General features: G+C 36.6%; 1 protein-coding gene across 5 annotated transcripts in view; it reads left to right on the top strand.

The window, feature by feature from the left end:
* The window catches only part of L1CAM (L1 cell adhesion molecule), a 2,005,704-nt gene that overhangs the window by 11,693 nt on the left and 1,972,652 nt on the right, over nt 1-21,359 (top strand). The window lies entirely within an intron of this gene.

Raw genomic sequence — 21,359 nt, 5'->3', positions numbered from 1 at the left:
TCTTTATCATATCTGCTATGCCCTCATCTAAAGTTATAAAGAAAGCTCAGTAGGAAACCACACTAAGTCGAAGCACAATAATATTCCAAAAACAGACGTCCAAAAGGCTGAAGTTGAGTAAAAACACTTTTAATAACGGTGATAAATGTACACAAAACAAACTGGTGAGCACTTTCATGGCTTACCCACTTCTTCAGACCATGAAAAATGATAAAACACTTAAAACCTTATATACAGATAACCAGCCACACAATTAAGAAATGTCAAGTCACATGGTGCATTGCAGTTAATGATGCAATCCTCTCCTCTTCAGAACAGGTTTTAAAGACACAGCATTATTCAGACCTGGGTATACAGTAGCCCTCAGGTCAAGAATCCATCCTAACTCAATGTATTCTGTTTCATTAGTTATATCACCTCCTCTTATATTAGTACCAACTTTATGCAGAACCAAAAACTTAAATCGATGTGTTTCATCAGTTTCCATCACGTTTGACTAACGCATTACTTTCTTTCTTAATGTGTATATCATTACCACATTACCTTGAGTCCATCATAAGTATTCGCCAGTTCTTTTGCACCACATCACAAATGACATTAGTATTACTTGAATACGTTAAAGTTACCTTGCTTACATTGCCTTCAGATAAACGTTTCACCTTAGCTCTTTGGTCCAGGGGGGTCAGAGAAATGGGGTCTAATCTCATTCCCAGTGGCAGATCTAACCTCATTAATGGCTCATTCACTGACCCCTATTTTGTAACCACACTCTAACAGTTCTATAAGTAAAGTATCCAGAGCTTCTTCCAGCTCAGTTTCATTTGTATGCAGTCTCATTACTCTGAGCACTTGGTGAATTGAGTGTAACAATTCTTAGTTCATGTTTAGTGGGTTTGGTTGGTTTTACATTCAGCTTTTGCTCAACAGAGCTATCCCAGGTAATCTGAGCTGGGCAACTGGACACTGGCCAGCCAGTAGCTTAATGACCCAGGGCTGCTGGGCTTTATTGCAGTCACACACATGCCAATAGAAGCACATACACCCCTTCCACTCTTAACATGGAACTTGGGCATAGGTCAGAGTAGGCCGGGTCCTTAACCCACTTACCACTTGCAAAGACCCATGCCCATTCGCTGACATTAGTCAACACAATCAAATCACCTAGAGACATATTTTAAGTCAGTAGTGAGTGAATGCTAATAATTTGTTTGTCGATTTTTATTCAGTGGTATTGTTTGAGAAAACATCGTGGATAGGGGAGTGATTTGTATGAGTGGTTGCTATTGTTCCTGTTCTGTTGCTAGTTTGTATTAAAGTATAGAGTAAGAATATACCCTTTCCCTACTGTTATATGATCTCAGAGTTTGGTAGCTAGATAGTAAGGGATCTGGGGAGATTCAGCCTCCCCTGCAAAAAAACATTGTGGATCTAGTTTAAAATGTCAAACGCCCAAAGAATCAAAAATCAAAGGTTTGAAATTCAAAATACTGAACCTCAGACTGCCAAAAAAAAAAAAAACACAAACAAATAGCTTTTCGCAAGGGGTAATTTTCCCTGAACCACCTACAACCCCTGCATATTATACATACTGACTGTAACAGTGTACCACATTAGGGAAAGGGTATATTCCTGATCCACAGAAATACCAGCAATCAGCAAAAAAGCCAGTCTCATGTTCTTAACATTTGAGCAATGAATGTTTGATACTCTGAACCTTCAATAAATTAAATAGAATACAAATATTGTTAGTTTTCTGGGTGTGTGTGTGTGTCCATATGTGCAGAGACACATGAGAGCATGTGTGTGCACCTGTGTGGTTTATTTTGTTGAGTGTTATGTATGGGTTCTATTTTAGCTTTGATAATTACTTTTTCTGTGTCTTATCCTTTCACTTAAAGGTACTTGTTTCTTTTTTAATTTTTTTTTGGGAGTTATGTTAGTCATTGTACTGTTCAGTTTATCAATATATATATATATATATATATATATATATATATATATATATATATATATAGGTCTACCTGATAACACCGACACATTCAAAACACCAACAACGAAATAACTGACACGACAAAACCGAAGTTTAAAAACATGAAACTTCACATGCCCGACAAACCACAATCCAGGCAATCAACAAAACAAATAACTTTCCCGAAAAACACACACACAACACAAGCACACAAAAAACCTTACATTAAAACTTACATACACAACTATATATGCACTAACCTTAACCCAAACCCTAACCCTAAGGTCCGTCACTATCGCAGACTTACCTTACCCACATCCTTACCCTAACTCACTTAATCTGCCCCTAACCCTTAAGTCTGTCACTATTGCACACTTACCTTACCTGCACCCTAACCCTAACTCACTTAACCTGCCCCTAAACCTAAAGTCCGTCACTGTCGCACACTTACCTCACCTGTACCCTACCCTAACATCCATCACTATCACACACTTACCTTAACCGCACCCTAACCCTAACTCACTTAACCTGCCCCTAAACCTAACGTCCGTCCCTGTCGCACACTTACCTTAACATGTCAGTGTTCTCAATGTCGGAATTCTCAACTGTCGGTCTTCTCTGTTGTTGATCTTCCGGAGTCGGTTATCTTGCTGTCAGTCATTTGCAGTTTTGGTTAATTCAGGTAGACCCCTATATATATATATATATATATATATATATATATATATATATATATGCCCTTTTGTAACTTTTTCACGTTTCTTCATAATCCAGACCAGACAAGCATATACATACTGTAAATACGAAAAGAAAATGAAGATGTCAGCCTTGAAAATCAATCACCACTACCCTACTACTTGCCTCTAAGGTTGCATCTCCACAAAGCCATTGAAATGCATCTTTTGCATGCTAAAGATGACTTGTGGAGAAAGCATAGCCGAGTGCTTAGCAGCAGATTTCTGAGAAAAAAAATGAAATAGAAGTCATTATAATGCTGAGCTGAAATATTCCAAACCCTAACATATATTGTAAGTGGCAATGTACATACTTCTGTTGGTAGGCAACAATAATAAATGTATTCTATAAAAATCCATAGAAAGATGCTACAATACTGTTTGTAATGATCGACATCTGGAGTACGTTACACTGTGAAACTATTAACTTGGGGCACAGAGTCAAACCTCATCGTTCGTTATGCTTAATAGTGTTCTCCTGACTGCAGTTCAGCTAACCACAGTTCAATATAAATGCAGTATCCCATATATAGATTTTTAGTTTTCTCCCATTAGTAACAGTTTGGCTAGTATGGAAAATAGTTTTTGAGACTGGTGTTTCTTGCAAGGACTAACCAGTCCCCCACCCCCACACCTACAGCTTTAATGCAACAGGGTCTTTCCTTCTTTTTCCTTAAAAGTGTCATTCATAACCTGACTAATGCCTCACATGCACTGAGCAAACAAATGTGTAGAGGTGCAAGCCCTTTGGTACACAAAGTGTAGGTGTTATAGCATACACATCATCAGATTTGCCTTTTGTAACCTGCAAAGTATTTATTTTAAGTTAGGAAGTCTGGATTTATTCTCAATGCCCCATGCTGTGAGTGAGTGGTAACAAGTTGCTAACGAGACTTTCTCCAAATGCATATCTTAACATTTTTTACACTTGCCTGTCACTGTAATAGCAAGGCCAGTTTTAAATATATCCTTCCAATCCATTTCTTCCCACAGACATCTATAGCACTGGCAAAGTGTGAGTTAGGATAATTCCCTCACCTTAGAAATGTAGCCATCTTTGAATGATGAATGTACATCCAATTCTAGTCACTTTTCAAAGTGCCTTATTCACATTAAGTGCTCACAGGTTACTACTAGGCTAACTGCCTCAGTGGGCCATTTTAAGCCTAGCCAACTTCCTCATGTAAGAATCAAACCCTGCACCTTGTGTCTGTAAGGTAGACACCTTAACCATTATACCAAACTCAAGTGATTTTTGTTTTTGTGCCTTTGCTGATGATAGTTTACTATCAAGTGCAGTATATGGCTTCAATGGGCACTACAGCAAAGCACCAGAAAGGACAAACTATACTGCAGATGCTATAGATGAAAATACATTTTCCTTCTTACTTTCATTGCACCCTCCTTCCTTTTATGCAGCATTCATACTATTATTATTAGTTACTTCATAGTTTCACCCACTGTAACAGGTAACATTTTCCTTCATTTTGCTTTCTGGTAACTGCTGCACCACTGAGAATCAGCCTTTCCCAGTTTTGAGTACAGCTATGTGTCTGGTTGTAACTGTTGCAGCCTCCTGCTAGCCTCAACATCTGAGCACCCCTAAGGCACATGCAGTCCATAACCACTCCCTGGACCCATATGCAACTTTCTCTTACACAGCTAAATCCAAAAAAAAAATCTGCATCTTGGCTCAAAGTCTTGAACAATCCCTGCAGATGTCTTTACTCAAGGGGATACTGCCTCACCCCCCTCCAAAAAAAGATGTCTAGTTGCCTCTGATCATAATATAGGCTGTAGTTCTGATGGTACCACACCTAAATTCTTTTCAAACTTAAGTTATCATCTCATGTCCAGATACCATAGGATATTATATGTCCTGCAGTCTGTCCAGATACCATAGGCTGTTGTCTATCTTGCAGCCTGTCCAGATACCATAGGGCATTGTCTGTCTTACAGCCTATCCAATTACTAAATATTTTTTTTCTGGTACCCGCAGCACTCTGCCACACCTTATCAGACATCTTTACCTAATGTAGCACCTTGTAAACCTCACCTTATTCCTGTATGGAGCTCCTCTGCTCATACTCAGACTTGGCTTGGTGGCACAGAAATGTGGGGCACTTCTGCTCTGTTGAGGGGCATTTCTGTGGTTGCTCTCTTACTAGTTGGTGGAATAAAGACAACTGTTATCACAGACAATTGCATTATTTTGTACAGGGTGTACAATTCAAAATAGTCAGACTAACCAGCACTGTATTTAATTGGCTTGCCTCTTAAATCACACTCAGCAAGTGGGTTCTGGAATGTATTCTTGCAGTACTGATGTTCTCTTGTATGTACGTGCTACCACTTAGAGAGGTAATTTAAGTAAGAGGTATTTGTTCTATACTAATACTAACCAGCTTTACGTACCTTTCTCCAGGAACCTGCACTGTGTTTTACCATCATGGAATACTGTTTGTATGGCACAGTCATTTGGGCTGCACATTAAGAACTTTGTGCAAATACTTAACATACAAAAACTATACAGATATGTACATAAATATATAGATGTGATGGATAGCCATCCTATGTTCTGTAGAGAGACAAAGTGATGAATATTTCTTCTTCTTGTGTTTCTAGTTAGTTCTCCAGTTGTACTTTTATAAAAAGCCTGAAAGTTTTGAAGTCTATGCCAGTAATACTGTCACAGACATTTGTAAGCACCATGCCATCAAAGTGACCTGCTTTATTTTCCTTACTAATTCACACTGTGTGACAGTGAGTGCCATTTATTTACTCTCTGGTAAATGGGAAAGGTCACCATGAGACAGTGTCTGGGTTCAGTGTTAACTCAAAAATGTAATGAAGATTAAAGGATTTTTCAGTGTTACACTTTGTGAAGATACATGATAGAAGAACTGTGTGAGGGCACAAAATGGAAGAACTGTGTGTGGGTACAGAATGGAAGAATCGTGTGAGGGCACAGAATGAAAGAACCGTGTGAGGGCACAGAATGGAAGAACTGCATCCAGGTTTGCATCATAATCTAAGTCCATTCACATGTTATTGCCCTAACCTAAAGTTGCACTGACAGCTTGGTGCTCGCATGAGTGTGACCTCAGTTGCTGCTTATCTGTGAATAAAAATTCTGGGACTATCCCTCATACATGCACTACTGACCACATGTGAACTGAGCATCTTGTGGACCTTGGACTCCACTGATTCAGGCTTGAATAAGTGAGGACCCCATCTCTAAAGGAGATTCCACACAAACATTGTTCCCATTCCTCTCTCTCTCTCCTGCATCTAGAGTACCAGTATTTCAGGAGTGGTCCTATGTCATAACAAACTTTTCTTCATCTAAAATATATCCAAATTATCCTAGCCTTATATACATAAAGGGAAAAAGTTTCAAGTTTCAACCCACATAACTTATAACTTCCAGATGACTCATGTGTCTTTTCTTCAGATTGTGGAGCTCTACAGAACTACATGCTTGCTAGCACTGGTGTTACTGAGAAAACCACCCCTTCCAACAGACTGTTAGACTCAGGAGAGTAGAGGGTAAATCATGCTAGGGTAGCTATTAAATGTCGGACATTAACAGAAAAGAAGAAAGCAGATAATTAATATTTTACTGGAAGTAATAACATGGAAATTAGGAGAAAACAGACACTAAGCTGATTGTTGTCTAAAAGTCACAGTTCCATGCTGTTTGTGTCTTTTGAATTGTCTGTTGTGTCTGGTGACTGTGAAATGCTGCAGTGTTGCCAATGAATATGAATATCCTTAAATTGTTTGCTTTTCTTTCTGAGATTACAGTGCTGTGCATTAGATATCAATTAGTAAGGGACACTGCATACCACAGAATCATTTTACATATATATGGAGCCCTAGTAACCCCCATAAAATCCATGCACTATAATTACAAGACACAGACACATCAGCTAACTGAAAACTAAGCTCAAACTGCTTCTCTCTTCTGTAAGGCATCATATTCTTCTATTGGTTCTGTATGAAGCTGGGAAACATTGCTTTAATTCTGACTATTCCCAATAGAGATCTTATCCTCTTACCTGTACTGTGTATGACATATGATTACCATGTGTTTCACAACCACGTTTTCAGTCTTGCATTCATGTGTAGCATATCATCTATTATCCATTTTATGTACAACCAATCTCATCATCTTATGCTCATGTAGCCCAACATCAAATGTAAATTCACATACAGCCAATAGACTCTGAACCATATACAGCTCAGACTCTGAACTCACATGCAGGCAATGCTGATACTGCAATCCTATGCAGCTCATATTCTGAATTCACATGCAGGCAATGCTGATACTGCAATCATATGCAGCTCATACTCTGAATTCACATGCAGGTAACACTGATACTGCATTCATATACAACTTAGAATCTAAATTCACATACAGGTGACACTTGATACTGCATTCATATAAAGCCAGAATCTGAATTCACATTAAGGCAACACCTATAATGCATTTATATACAGCCAGACTCTGAATTCACATGCTACAGCCCTGATAATGCATTTATTTACAACCAGACTCTGAATTCACATGTAGAGAGCATAAATACTACATTCACATACAGCCCAACATTAGCACATTCTATTTGCATATAATGCAGACTCTGAAGTAACAGAGGCTTCATCCTACACTACATTTACACACAATCCAGCATCAGAGATTCCATCCACATTATGTCCTAACCTTTGAACTGACATGCAGGTGACATTCTGACACTATATTCACATGCAGCCCTCAATGCTTTATACCATTCATGTTGTCTTGGACACTGGACATCATGGTATACGTTAACTTAGAGTCTGGGCAATACAAGATTAAGTTGTTACACACACACACACACACACACACACACACACACACACACACACACACACACACACACACACACACACACACACACACACACACACACACACATACTGCATTGTACACTATATGATACACTAATGCATTGTACATCTTACTGTTCCTAAATGCAGAACAGCAGCATCACTTACTTTATCAAAGATAAGAACATAAATATTTTTAGCAATATTCTAAAACATCAGGCTGGGAAACTAACCTTCTCTCATTTCTCCGATATGTAAACTCATGCATCTGTTTTTGAAACTGATGACTTTACACTACTTCATATTTGTTTTTCTATCAAAGGTGAATGTAAAGTCATAGCCAGCACTCATGACAAATGTCTGACAAGCAGTTTAACAACAGATGTAAAATAAAACTGCATATCCTAGCAGGAGGTTTCCATAATACTAAGTTTCCAGAAATATCTGAGGATAAATAACATTTTTAGCAAGGGGTGCTTAATAAATGTAAATTAGTTTTCCAAAAGTGCAACAGCAGCCCAGACTGGAAATCTAAGAGCCAATGTTTCATTGCATTTGTTTTTCATCACTGCAGGGTATTGAGAAAAAACAATTTATCTATACATTTCAGTTTTGGAAACGACTGTTTTCTAGTTATACTTTCTTACATAAGAGGTCAAGAAATGTTGCAGAAGCATCAGTTGCTTGCTTGTTTTGGGTGGAGACAACCTCGGAGTGAGCTACAAAGCTGAGGAAGGCAAATGGCTCAACAAATTTATCTACAAACCTACATGCATTTGAAGAAGAGCCATATTACCATGTTTGTTTGTTTGCTTTATCAAGCTTTTGATGAGCATGGGAGGAGTATGACTCCTCATTCTATATAATTGTACTGCAACATTAGAAAAAGATGCATAGCTTCACATCTACGTTCTCCTGCATTATATGAATTTAAGACTCCCATAGTATAGTTCCCTCTTACAATGGATTACAAATCAGAATATCCCACTTACAAGCACAACTCCATCAACACTGTGTGTGTGTGTGTGTGTGTGTGTGTGTGTGTGTGTGTGTGTGTGTGTGTGTGTGTGCGCGCGCGCATGTATATATGGACTCTACCCTTCTGACCTTCATTTGGTTAAATATCTAACTAGACAAAAAAGAGTGAAGTTACAACCAGATGTACAATCTAAAAATGTTTTCCCAAGGGGGCTTTTAACCCCCCCCTTACTAAAATATATCAACGCCATTGATGCACAAACATGATGAGAAAAGGAAAAGGCTACACACAGCATGAGTAGAAAGTGTTAACAGACATTTAACATTGATTTACATCTGACATTCTTGCTTTGTAGTATATTAGCATGGGGAACTAAAATACAGCATTCTGTCTCTTGTGTATGGGGAAGTAAGATACAGCATGTAGTGAAACAACATATGTCAAAATTATTTTAATTAAAAAAATGGATTGCTTTCTCACATATTGTCAAAAGCTATTTGTTTGTGTCTTTCGATTTTTCCCGGTTAGGGGTCGCCACAGCGGAACTCCGATCCACTAATGATTGGTAGTGGATTTTTACGTACCGGGTTACCAGCCCTGATGCACAACCTTCAATGAAGGCACGCCCCATTCACGTATGCCTCCACACAGAAGACGCTCTAGCTGAGAATCGAACGGGACAACGTCTTGCTATGAGGTGACAATGCTACCGCAGCACCACCACCACAGTCGCATTGTCAAAAGCTATACCAAGCTGAAACTGATTTGAGATTTTATTATTTTATTTTATTTAACATTTGTTGACCGGGAATGTCCGACTAGGTTCCACAGAGCCTGTTTTCAGCGGTGGCCCGGGGAGAAATGCTCCAGATGCATGTCTTTGGAATGAGATTTTAAAACAATCAAAGGGATGCAATGTATATGTACACCATTTTGCTCCAAATAAGTCAGACACATTGTTTGCAGAACAGCTGGCAGAGTCCTTAACAAACAACTGAACCTGCTTTTACCCAAAAGGAGCTAAAAAGTTCTTGTTTTGCAGTATGTATTTTTGTGGAAACAGCTACCATAGACGCAAGCCTTAAGTATTATTATTTTATTATTTAACATTTGTTTGTCAGGATAGTCTGACTGGACAACAAGTGTCCATTTTCAGCGGAGTCCTGGGGAGAAAAAACTCTATAAGTTTACAGAGAGAAGAAAAATTTACAAGAGAGACATTACAGAGTAGTAGCATACAGATGGTAGACTTTAGAGCTGTTAGTATACAATAAGAGGATATTCCCTCATTTGGTTAAAAATACAAGTGTACAGAATATACAATGAGAGTAGATAGGAACCTGGTAGATCATTGCAAGACATTTTACAATTGACTAAGAGTATATAAATGTTTAAGTTTTCCATATATGCATTCAAGCAAATATACATGCAAGAGTATACATACATATATATGCATACACATACCATACACACACACACACTCTCTCTCTCTCTCTCTCTCTCTATATATATATATATATATATATATATATATATATATATATATATATATATATATACACACACATATACACACACACACACACATATTACACACACACACACACACACACACACACACACACACACACACACACACACACAAAACAAACATACACACGTACATACACTCATAAATAGATTATTGCTCACACATGGATAGGTATAGTTAGATGGTGTTGGTTGAGTTGTCCAGGACAGATGGGGTATAGAAATAGTAAGCGGATGAGGCTTCAGGGGGTCAATTACAGGTGCATAGATGGTTGGTGAAGAGGTATATTTTAAGTAGGCTTTTGAAAGAGAGTGTCGAGTTTTGTAGTCTGAGGTCAGGGGGAAGGTTGTTCCATATTTTTAACCAAAAATAATGCACCCAGTAGCCATCAAGGAAAACTCCACTTTATTTGAATCGAACACCAGCAAAATCCATTAGTTGTTAAGCGCTTTCATCATAGACAATGACTTCATCAGAACAAGGATAATTCACATGCTTGACGAGGTCTATATATACCTAAAATATTAGCACATATTAAACTAATGAATTAGGTTAAATCAATCAATTAAGAAAAAACGTATTTAAAGACACATACTCCAATAGAAAATAAATACTAAATTCTCAAGTATAAATGTCTATTTATATGCATGCACAGCTCTTGTGAAACATAGTATATGAAAATGCATAGTTTTAAAATAATTTTTTGTTTTGTATTTAAAATGTATAAATAGTGGTTTTCGAGTCCTTAAGACTTGAGTAGCAGTACTGCTTCATGCAAACACATTCTATGTGATATGTGTGTGTGCGCGCGCGCGCGCATGTGTGTGTGTGTGTGTGTGTGTGTGTGTGTGTGTGTGTGTGTGTGTATATTTATATATATATATATATATATATATATATATATATTTGTGTGTATGCTTGCATATGTGCGTGTATGTATCCGGTGTAGTGGTTAGTGTTGTCGCTTCACAGCAAAAAGTTCTCCAGTTTGATTCTCAGCTGTGGTGCCTTCTGTGCGGAGCCTGCATGTCCTCCCTGTGATCACATGGGTTTCCTCCCACATTCCAGAGATATGCAGTAGGTGGATTGGACACTCTATAAAGTCACAGTCAAAGTAAACTTTATTACCATTCAGAAATCATACAAGTGCAAAACCTGAATGAAATTCCGTATCTCCAGACTCAATGTGCAGGCAACATATAGACTACTTTCACAGACATTTACACATGTAACACCTGGTTATTACATCACAGACATGCAGGTAGACAAGACTAATATTGCACATAATTAGAAACACATTTTAACACTTTTTGAACTGAACACTTACTTGCATGAGACTTTAGTATTGCACAGGTACTTGGTTAAGACATTGGATTGATCCTTGCACAGAAAGAGACATTGAGTATTGCACTGTGAACATTAGAGTATTGCACTATGGACCTTACAGTATTGCAGTATGGTTAATGTATGAATTTGCATGTATTGCACGGAAAGAAGAGATATTTTACTGCATTGCTACTGCCCTAGATGACCTATAAGTTACAGTCATGGTGAATATTGCACTAAGTATTAGGTGAGACTGGTAACCAGGTTCTTGCACAAATTGAGACAGTTTTCTACTGACCCAGTTGGACATCATGGAGTGTAGTGGTTATTAGAGTTCAGCAGCCTGATGACATTAGGGAAAAACCTGTTCCTGAATCTCGTACTTCTGCAACGTATGCTTTGGAAGTGCTTTTCAGACGATAGATGCAGGAACAGTCTGCAAGCAGGGTGAGTGCAGTCTTTAATTATTCTTCTAGACCTGCTAAGACATCTGGATAAGTACAAGTCATGGATAGGTAGTAAGGTGGTCTTAATGATCCTCTTCGCTGTCTTCACCACTGTCTGGAGGGATTTGCACTCAGAGGAAGAGCTGGTTCCATACCATACTACGAAGTTGTTCGTCAGGATGCTTTCTATCGTACCTCTGTAGAAGAAAGTGAAAACTGCCGATGGGAGATTCACTGTCCTCAGCCTTCTGGTGCGCTTTCTTGACTATGGCATTTGTATTTGTGTTCCAAGACAAGTCTTCAATGTGCACTCCTAGAAACTTTGTGCTTCTCACTCTTTCAACTGTTTCCCCATTGATGGTGAGGGAAGACTGTTCCTTGCAATTTTTCATGTAGTCCACAATTATCTCTTTTGTCTTGTTCACATTTAGTGCTAAGTTGTTATTTCCACACCAGGTAATGAATTGTTCCACCTCATCTCTATATGCTGTTTCATTGTCATTACTGATAAGGCCCACCACTGTTGTGTCATCAGCAAACTTGATGATGTGATTTGTATTGTACCTGGCCGTACAATCATGTGTTAACAGGGTAAACAGCAAGGGACTTAGTACACATCCTTGTGGAACTCCAGTGTTAAGAGTGATGCTATCTGAGGTGTTATTTCCTATGCACACTTTCTGAGGTCTGTCTGTGAGAAAGTCAAGAATCTAGTTACAAAGTGGAGTGTTGACGCCCAGTTGGAGTAGCTTCATTACCAGACGAAGTGGGATGACTGTGTTAAACTGGCCATAGATGAGAGTGTGTGCACAAGTGAGTGGAACGAATAAATGATCGTGGCACAGCTAGCCATTCAGTGTTGTAAACCTTGGCCTAAGATGATTGTTACTGCAGAAGTTACACCTCAACCCGAGGTGCAAAATGGGAAGAAGGGGTTGAGGATGGATACACACACACACACACACACACACACACACACACACACGCATAAACAAACACACACATCATTTATATGTGTGTGTGTATGTGTTATGTATTGTTGTGTGTATTTATGTATTTATAAAATTACATAATTGCTAAGAATATGCTGCCGTCAGAGAGAAAGAAGTACTGTTCAAATTTTAAACTGTATCTAGGCACAAATGTAACTTGTTCTGTAGTAGCTGCCTTCCAATGTTTGACCTATCATCTTTTATCAAGCAGAGCCTGTTGTATTAAGGATGATCAGTGTAAGTCCATTTCCTTAGTCTCTGTAGACACAGTCATCAGAATTAAAACACACTCACAGCCCTGGGCAGTCATTAAAATTAGTCATGTAGTAAAGGCAGAATTAGTCTCCATACTCAGGGGGAAAGGCTATGTCTCCAAAAGGTTATTTGGTCTCCTGCACACCAACAAATATTAAAGAATCTCTCTCTTGCTTGACTCGGCTGAAGCTGCAAATTCTCTGACAGTGAAAAGTTCCCTTTACATTACAGACTGGGAAAGCACAATGTATTAGCATGTGTTTGGATCTATTGACCTTTGTACTCAAAAGTGCTTCTAATGCAAGCTGTGCCATTTCATTTTGATAATGCTATATAAAAGGATATTCACATGTTTATTTAGTCTCTGAAGTATTTCATCTGCAAGGGCATGATAAGCTAATATAGCACCTTTCAGATGTATTCTTGAAAGGCAGGAAACTAATCAATTAATCTATTTATTAAACCCCAATACAAGCACTTCACTCATATTCTGAAACATATTAAAGATTTTTTAATACGACCAAAAATAAATTAATACAATCATTCCTACTAATTATTAATTGTTTCATATGTAGAGACATTTGCTTTATCAAACTACTGACAAACCCTCACCTTATTTAGCTAGTAGAAGAGCTCTCCCCTCCCAATATTATATGGTGGAGAGTTTGGTCTGACTGACAGCATCCCCACTTGAATTCTCATTTCATGACTTCTAAGCACCATACAGCTAGTGTCTTATTTTTGTGCTGATCATGGATATGTTTTCCCTTCACTGTGTTAAACCTGAAATTAAAGACTGTCATTTTACAGAATTTGACATAAATGCTTGTGCTTTCTAATTCCTTTCTTCCTCTTTTCAAGGACTTTTTTTCAGTTTTTCTTAACAGTCTCAAAATTAGTTTAAAAAATGTAACCACAAATAAGCAGCTAATCTTTTATTAAAACGCAATCTCAGTGTCTAGCACTTCGGCTTACACTAAGCCTTCAGGGAGTAAAGACAATGTAAAAAAACACCTCCCTTATATCCCAGCAGCACACTAATCATCTCATAAAACAATCAAACAATTTATTAACCTCCTAGATGCATTAAGAACAGCATGTATGCATTTATTTATTCATTTCTTTATTCATTTACACATTATTTAAGGTTTATGATTTATGTACAACAGTTTGGCACAATTACAAATGTTTAGAATGTTTCTACCTAGCTCTATATATATATATATATATATATATATATATATATATATATATATATATATATATATATATATATATTAAATATATATATATATATTTTTTTTTAATATATATATATATATATATATATATATATATATATATGTTAGAGAACTTCAATTTATTATGGGACACAAGGGGTTAATTTTCTTGGGATGATGTCAGTAGTTTCATCCAATCAGAAAGTAGGGTGTACAATTTAAATTTCAGATTGATTTTATTCATTTGTCTGATGAAGTTTACATTTGTTAAATAAAGCGCTCACATTTATTTTATTATTTTTACAAATAAATTATCAAGTTCTTTTATCTAGCAACTTTTTTGTGCCTTCTTGCCATTTGGTTTGGTGAGGTATTGTCACTGTTTACTTGTTTTTCTTCAGTTGGTCTTTGTTTTTTCAGCAATTAATTAACCTCACTTTGAATAATTCAATTTGCAATACCTATTAGCTAATTAAATTAAATTTAAATATTTCCCGCAACATTCAGTATTAAGACGACTAGGGGTCAGCGTAGAAACTTTCAATATAAATAATGCTTCTTTATATAACAATTTTTTGTTATAACACAGCCTACAACACATTGCACTTTTTTCTAAAATTGCTGCTTGTAAACCTTCTACACTACTATTATGAAAATTCTTAAAATGAAGTGCTAAAGGGCTTTCATGCCTAGCTGTTCTGATATCTCTCAAATGTTCTTGTAACCTGGTCTTGAAAGCCCTTTTAGTTTGTCCTATATAAAAAAAGTTCACAGTTGCATTTAATAGCATCTATAACCCCTTCAGTCAGGCAACTAAATTCACCTTTCTTAACAAGAGATATACCATTTATTTTATCAAAATAATTGACTATGTGAGTACAGCAAATCCACTTTTTACATGGAACAGTGCCCATATTGTTCACAATTCTTGTTATGTTATCCACAGGTCTAATAAATTTACTATGAACTACCATGTCCTTAATGTTTCTACCCCTCTGATAAGAAAACAATTGGTAGCTTATGTGCAACAGCATGTAAATTATTATATTTACCCCCAAAACCCCAACAATGCATTAACATATTCTTTTTATTTCTGGTCTCAAAACATTATATTTGGTAACTAAAAGAATTTCCTATCATCCATTTCATTGTTATCTTTTTTTCCCTTATCATATATATTACCCAAATGACTATATACATTTTTTGATTATTACCAGAGTTCATAATTTTACTTAAAGCAGTGTCAACCATCTGTCTATCATAACCCCTATCAACAAACATATTTACAGTACACTCCAATTCACAGTACACTCCAATTCTTTCTGCATCTTTTCAAAATTATTACAAATATGTGAAATTTGTAAGAATTTACCATGAGGGAGAGATCATACAATATGAGCAGGGTGAGAGCTCGTGCCTCTCAAAAATTGGTTAATTTCATTTTTGGTGAATATTAATCTTGATGGTCTCATCTTGGTTGCCTTCAAGAACTAATTCCAAAAATGTTACCTTAACACCACATTGAAGACCATCAAATTCAATTTTAAATCGATTCCGATGTAATTCATCTATAAACTGGGCTATCTGTTCAATGCCACCATCACATAAAAATATTAAATCATCTATGAATCTGAAATATTTTAAAACATGTTTTCTAACAAAATCATTTTTATGTATGTATTCAGATTCCAACATCCCCATAAACAGATTAGCATACATTGGTGCAAATGGGGAACCCATTGCTGTCCCTTGTAGTTGATGGTATAATTTTTCTTCAAAAACAAAAAAAATATTCACCAAGCTAAAATGTACTAATTCCATAATGTAATGAGCCAGAGGTGTATCACCTAAAAACAAACTTATTGTGTACATACCAAATTCATGTTTTATATTTGTGTATAAACTTTTAACATCAATAGAGACCCAATACATCTCTGGTTTCCAGTGCACATTAGCAATTTTCTGTAAAAAATCTAATTAATCTTTTATGTACGAAGGTAGTTGTTTAACTACTTTTGACAAAGAATTATGCAAAGCCACCTCATGTAAAAATAGTTGGATGCAGACACTATGGGTCTTCCTGGAAGATGAAATAAATCTTTGTGGACCTTGGATAAACAATAAAAATAAGCTAATCCTGAATCTGTTGCCATTAATTTATTTGTAACATCAGCTTCTGTCCAATACCCCAACCTAAGACCTTTACTTATTAAATGTGAACATTTCTCTTTTGCTTTTTCATATTGCCTCATATTAAAATTAGTTTTGCCTGCTGAGATTTTTGGTCTTGTCTCCCTTTAAATCCCTTCTATGAAAACTAATTAAAAGGAATTAAGAGTAAATTAAAAATACCAGTGTTATGTTGCTAACCTGGTCCTTACTCTCAGCCTCTGTGAAATGTTGGGCCCATTGCTAATTCATTGAAACTCCGTAATGTGCAGTGTGCTGGGTTTTTGCATGCAGTTTCACAGTTTTGGAATTACACATCCTCTTCTCATACTGCTTTGTCCTCTGGTTCTGGTTATGGCTGAGGCCTTATCTGCAGGGTTTACATGTCTTCTCCAAGTCTAACTGGGTTATCATGAAGGATTCTAATCCATTCCACAGCCCCATGGCACACTTATAGGTGATCTTCCAAAACTGCCCATAAGCGCCTTTGCAGTGGGTGTGTCCTTGAACGATACCTGTGCATGTTCACTTCTGTGACTTATTATCATCGCTTGCCAATATACAGTCTGGTTTCCCTATGACAATGACTAGGGCAGAACTCTTACCCAAAATGAATAAATTAATGGATGTTTAGAAAGACAGACTGAACTGTCTTTTTACTGAACCTGTCATTTTTTACCAGCTAGTTACTTAAGTTTGAAAAACCAAATGTTTTCTTACATGGACATATGAAAGCATTATTTTTGTGTCTGACGCTATGCCATGTTCATGCTACATACACTGAATATCACTCTGAAAGGTATACATCTGTCATCATCCCCTCCAAAATGTATATTCTGACTCCGACGATACACTAGGCTGATATGGTTATAGTATTTTTGTTAGTCAAGTTCTGTGTTAAACCTGTTTCAGTAAGTTTAGTAACTTTCTGACGCAATCAAGTATTCAGTGAAAAACGTTTGATTTAATTTTGTTGGATAGAATCCTATTCTGTTTTGTCTATGGTTCTATATCACTTAAACCCAAACCATTGAACCACTATTCATCTATCTAGCCCTTTACATCGAAACCTCAAACTATCAAATGATCTTTTAATCGAAATATTTCCCAGGACAAAAATTCCAGTCCAATCTAGAGACCATCAAAAAAACAATAAAATTTAAAATCCACCCAAGTTGGGGTCTGTTCCCCCCCACACCCCCCTAACTAAATATACCAAATGCTACAGTGGGGAAAAGGGCAGATTCCTAATAGTGGCCAACCATTGTTTTGTCCTGGTAAAAATTTTGATTAAAAGTCCATTTGATGGTTTGAGGCTTCAGTGTGTAACGGGTTCGTTGAATAGTGTTTTGAACATTTGAGTTTTTGATTAAGTGATATAGACCCTTGCCCAGTACTACCTATCTACTGTGAAAATGATACAAAAATAACTCCAGTTGAGCACACAGATATTATTAGAAGTAAAGATTAATAGTCAGATTAAGCTCATTAAATTATGTATCTTGAAGACTGTGCTTCACTTAATCCTTTGCAAGAACTCTTTAGTTTGGCTTGGTGGTGCAGTGGCTGACACTGTGCACATAGCAGATTCAAATATGGCTTGATTTGCTTATGATTAATACTTCAAGTGTTTCATTTCTAAACATAGCTCTCAACTTTTTGCACAGAAATTCTGGACAGAGCTAAAAGTAATGGGGCGACAAAGCCCATAATCAGGGGCAATTTTTAAATATTGCTCTAAATCACCGTAAACTTTAATAGAAAAACAGGTTTTCTATCAACATGCATTTTCTCAACAATTAAAACTATGAAATTCTAATGTGTTGCATTATTAACTAACTATAATCCTCAGTGATCTACCAGAAATTCAAAGCTTTTGTGAGGAACAGGTAAAAAAAATGAGAAAATAAGAGACGTTCTACAAAATCAGTGATAGCTCAGAGGTATGTTCTTAATGTCAGTGTCACTTTGCTGTTTCAAGTGGCTGTGTCAGGCATTGCTGGTAGCCAGAAGTGAGGCCTCCCTTTGTATCCTTATGCAACTAAGTCACGCAAGCAGTGCAGTCTTTTTTGTAATACAGCTAAAACAGGCATTTGCATCTGACAGATTCTACTTATTTAGTAAAATAAGTAAATAAATATAATGATATGATGAACAGAGTGTCTTAGTGAGAAGACAACAAATATTGATATCATGGTATGTTCATAGACTTGTATGTAATAACATACATATGAGGGGTTAAAACCTTCATTTGCTAGTTATTCTAGGACATCACTCGTCTTCATGACAGCAGTGAGTCTTCAGTTTTGTGTAAAGCATGGATGCCAGACAAACTGGGGATGTGGTCAGCATTACAGTCATTTAGGCCATATTAGTTGCTTCACACCACACCCTTCCAGGCCTACAATGGTAATCCTGTCAGTAAGTCTCTTATAAGCAGGGTGAGATAAATCCACATGCTGGCTGGAAGAAAAAGTGCTGCCAATATCAACAGGCATAATAAAGAATCTAGGTAAAATATAATCTTTCAGAATAACAAAAGTTTTATTAAATCACTATATTTTAGGTTATTGATTTTGCTCCATTCCTTTTTTGAGACTGAGACTACCGACTGCACTAAGCCTTTGATTCTGGGAACAGGAGAAGACAGAGAAAGAAAAGATATCCAGCTGACAGCTGATGCCTCTGCCATCAAGAAAAACACAGCCAACTGGCAGGAGATCCAGTGCTTACCAGCTTGACATTTAGCACTTGTAAAACAAGACCAAAATGGACAGAATTCAGTCAGAAAATTATTAGTTTAATTAGTTCTGAGCAGTGCTGTGGTTTATGTTATAAATTAGGACAACCGCAGTCCTTGTCTATTTCAAAGTCATTTAGATCTCTACATACTGCTTCCACCCACTGCAAGTAGCTTGAACAAGTATATTCCCTCCAAGGAAAATGTTGTGTTTGTTACTATGCAGAGGTGGACACAGATGTACACATATACTTACATCTGGTCACACACATGCATATATCCTGCTAATTGTACTTTTCTGACATTTTGTATGAAAAAGGAAGACAGCACAGCATGTTTGAGTCTAAGATGCTAATTAAATTAATCCTGAGGAAGAGTGAAAAACTGCTTGTGGATTACTGACAGACCATAAGTACTGGGAAGGTATATGGTGTTATTCTTAATGATGATCTGTCTCTCTCAGTTAAAAAATGTGAGAGTGCGTGCAAGGGTATGTGCGTGATTATATGATTCAGACTGACCCTTAAATTGGTCAGTATCGATCAGTGCACTACCTTGGTAAACAATTATACATAAATAAATATATAACTAAATGATTCAGCTGCTGTACGTTTCCAAATCTATAGATTTCATTTTCAAACTGTCTACTGTTATTCTGTTTACTGACTAAATACTGGGCAAAACACATCTTTATGCATAACTGAGTTACTCAGTCTGGATTTGTAATCAGCAATATCTCTGTGATTGGGGAACTCGTGTTCCTCAACATAAAGTAACTTAAAGCAGGTACACATTTTACATGACTACACAGCAGTTTGTCAAATGACAGCTCTTTTGGGTAATGGTTGAAAACTGATATTTCTGTGTAATGTATCCCACATATTTAACAAAATAAATAACTGTAATGCTATGATGACAGCAGACTGCATTAGTGACAGGAAAACATAGCCCATTATCATGTATCACAGATATGTGTATAACCATAACACAGTGCTGAAGAGGGTGGGACACTTGTGGAGCAGCTGAAAGAGACGTGAGTTAATTTCCCTCATGACTCTTAAAGCCTTACATGTCAGGTTTCATGGTCAGAAGGCTTACTGCAAGTCTAATGATCTTTTTACAGGGGGCAGCTTCAGATAATATAATAATGAGAACAGCAGTCGCAAGCTGCAAAGAATGACAGCATATCAATTACTGAAAATACATTTATATAGGTTAAGCAAAATAAATGTAATCACTAAATTGTCGTTTTTAAGAAAATCAATAAAATAATAAAGTTCTAAAGTCAGTTACTAAATATCACTACTCCATGTTTAGGCAAAATATAAAGATATAGGCAGAATAAGTGACAAATGCAAGATACAGTGAATATGGAGCATCATGGGAAATTGCATAATTATATCATGGGCCACAACAACGACAGGTTCTTAAAATGGTAACTGAAGACAATGGTGTCTGATGTCCAAGTTTTCCTTAATATCCCTAAAAACTGTTTAGCAATAATGACAATGAATTCTGGAAAATGAGAAGGCAAATACAGGTAGACCAGAATGCAGTAGTATAGTTAAGTTTAAAAAACATAACATCTGAAGGTGTAATATGAGCTGTGTTTGTAGCTGGTATTGTACCATTAGTGTAATAACATCCAACATCAGCAGTGCAAGCTCCCCACTTCATATTTTTCTGATATGTCTGACACTGATCCCATCTGCATTTCATTCGACATACAATGCTGCAAGTATCATGAATATACATGCACATCATACCAGACAACTCCTGGTTAATATGTTTCTGTCCACTATTCAAATGCACATTGCAAAATACAGTTAAGGGACTTAATTATAAACTAATTAACAAAATGATGTCATGAATTCCTTTTCAGCTGACCTTAAACTGCACAGATTCCTGTTTCAAACAGAACTTTTATTTCTGCAGGTAATTTTTCACCAGACTAATTACTAACAATAAACTAACAAATAAAACTAACCTGCCTTTCTTCTTTACTAAGTCTCAAATTCTCTGTTGTTATTCATAGCTATATTTTCAAATAAGTTCATCAAAATACCTAAAAAAAATGTGTTTTTTTATTTTTCCAAAATATATCCTTGTCATGCAGCTTCATTTTAATG

Source organism: Protopterus annectens, chromosome 8.part0 (genome assembly GCF_019279795.1).
Source record: "Protopterus annectens isolate FY-2018-M chromosome 8.part0, PAN1.0, whole genome shotgun sequence".
Classification (NCBI taxonomy): Eukaryota; Metazoa; Chordata; order Ceratodontiformes; family Protopteridae; genus Protopterus; species Protopterus annectens.
The sequence above is the reverse complement of the archived record's forward strand: the minus strand, read 5'-3'. Positions and strand labels throughout refer to the sequence as shown.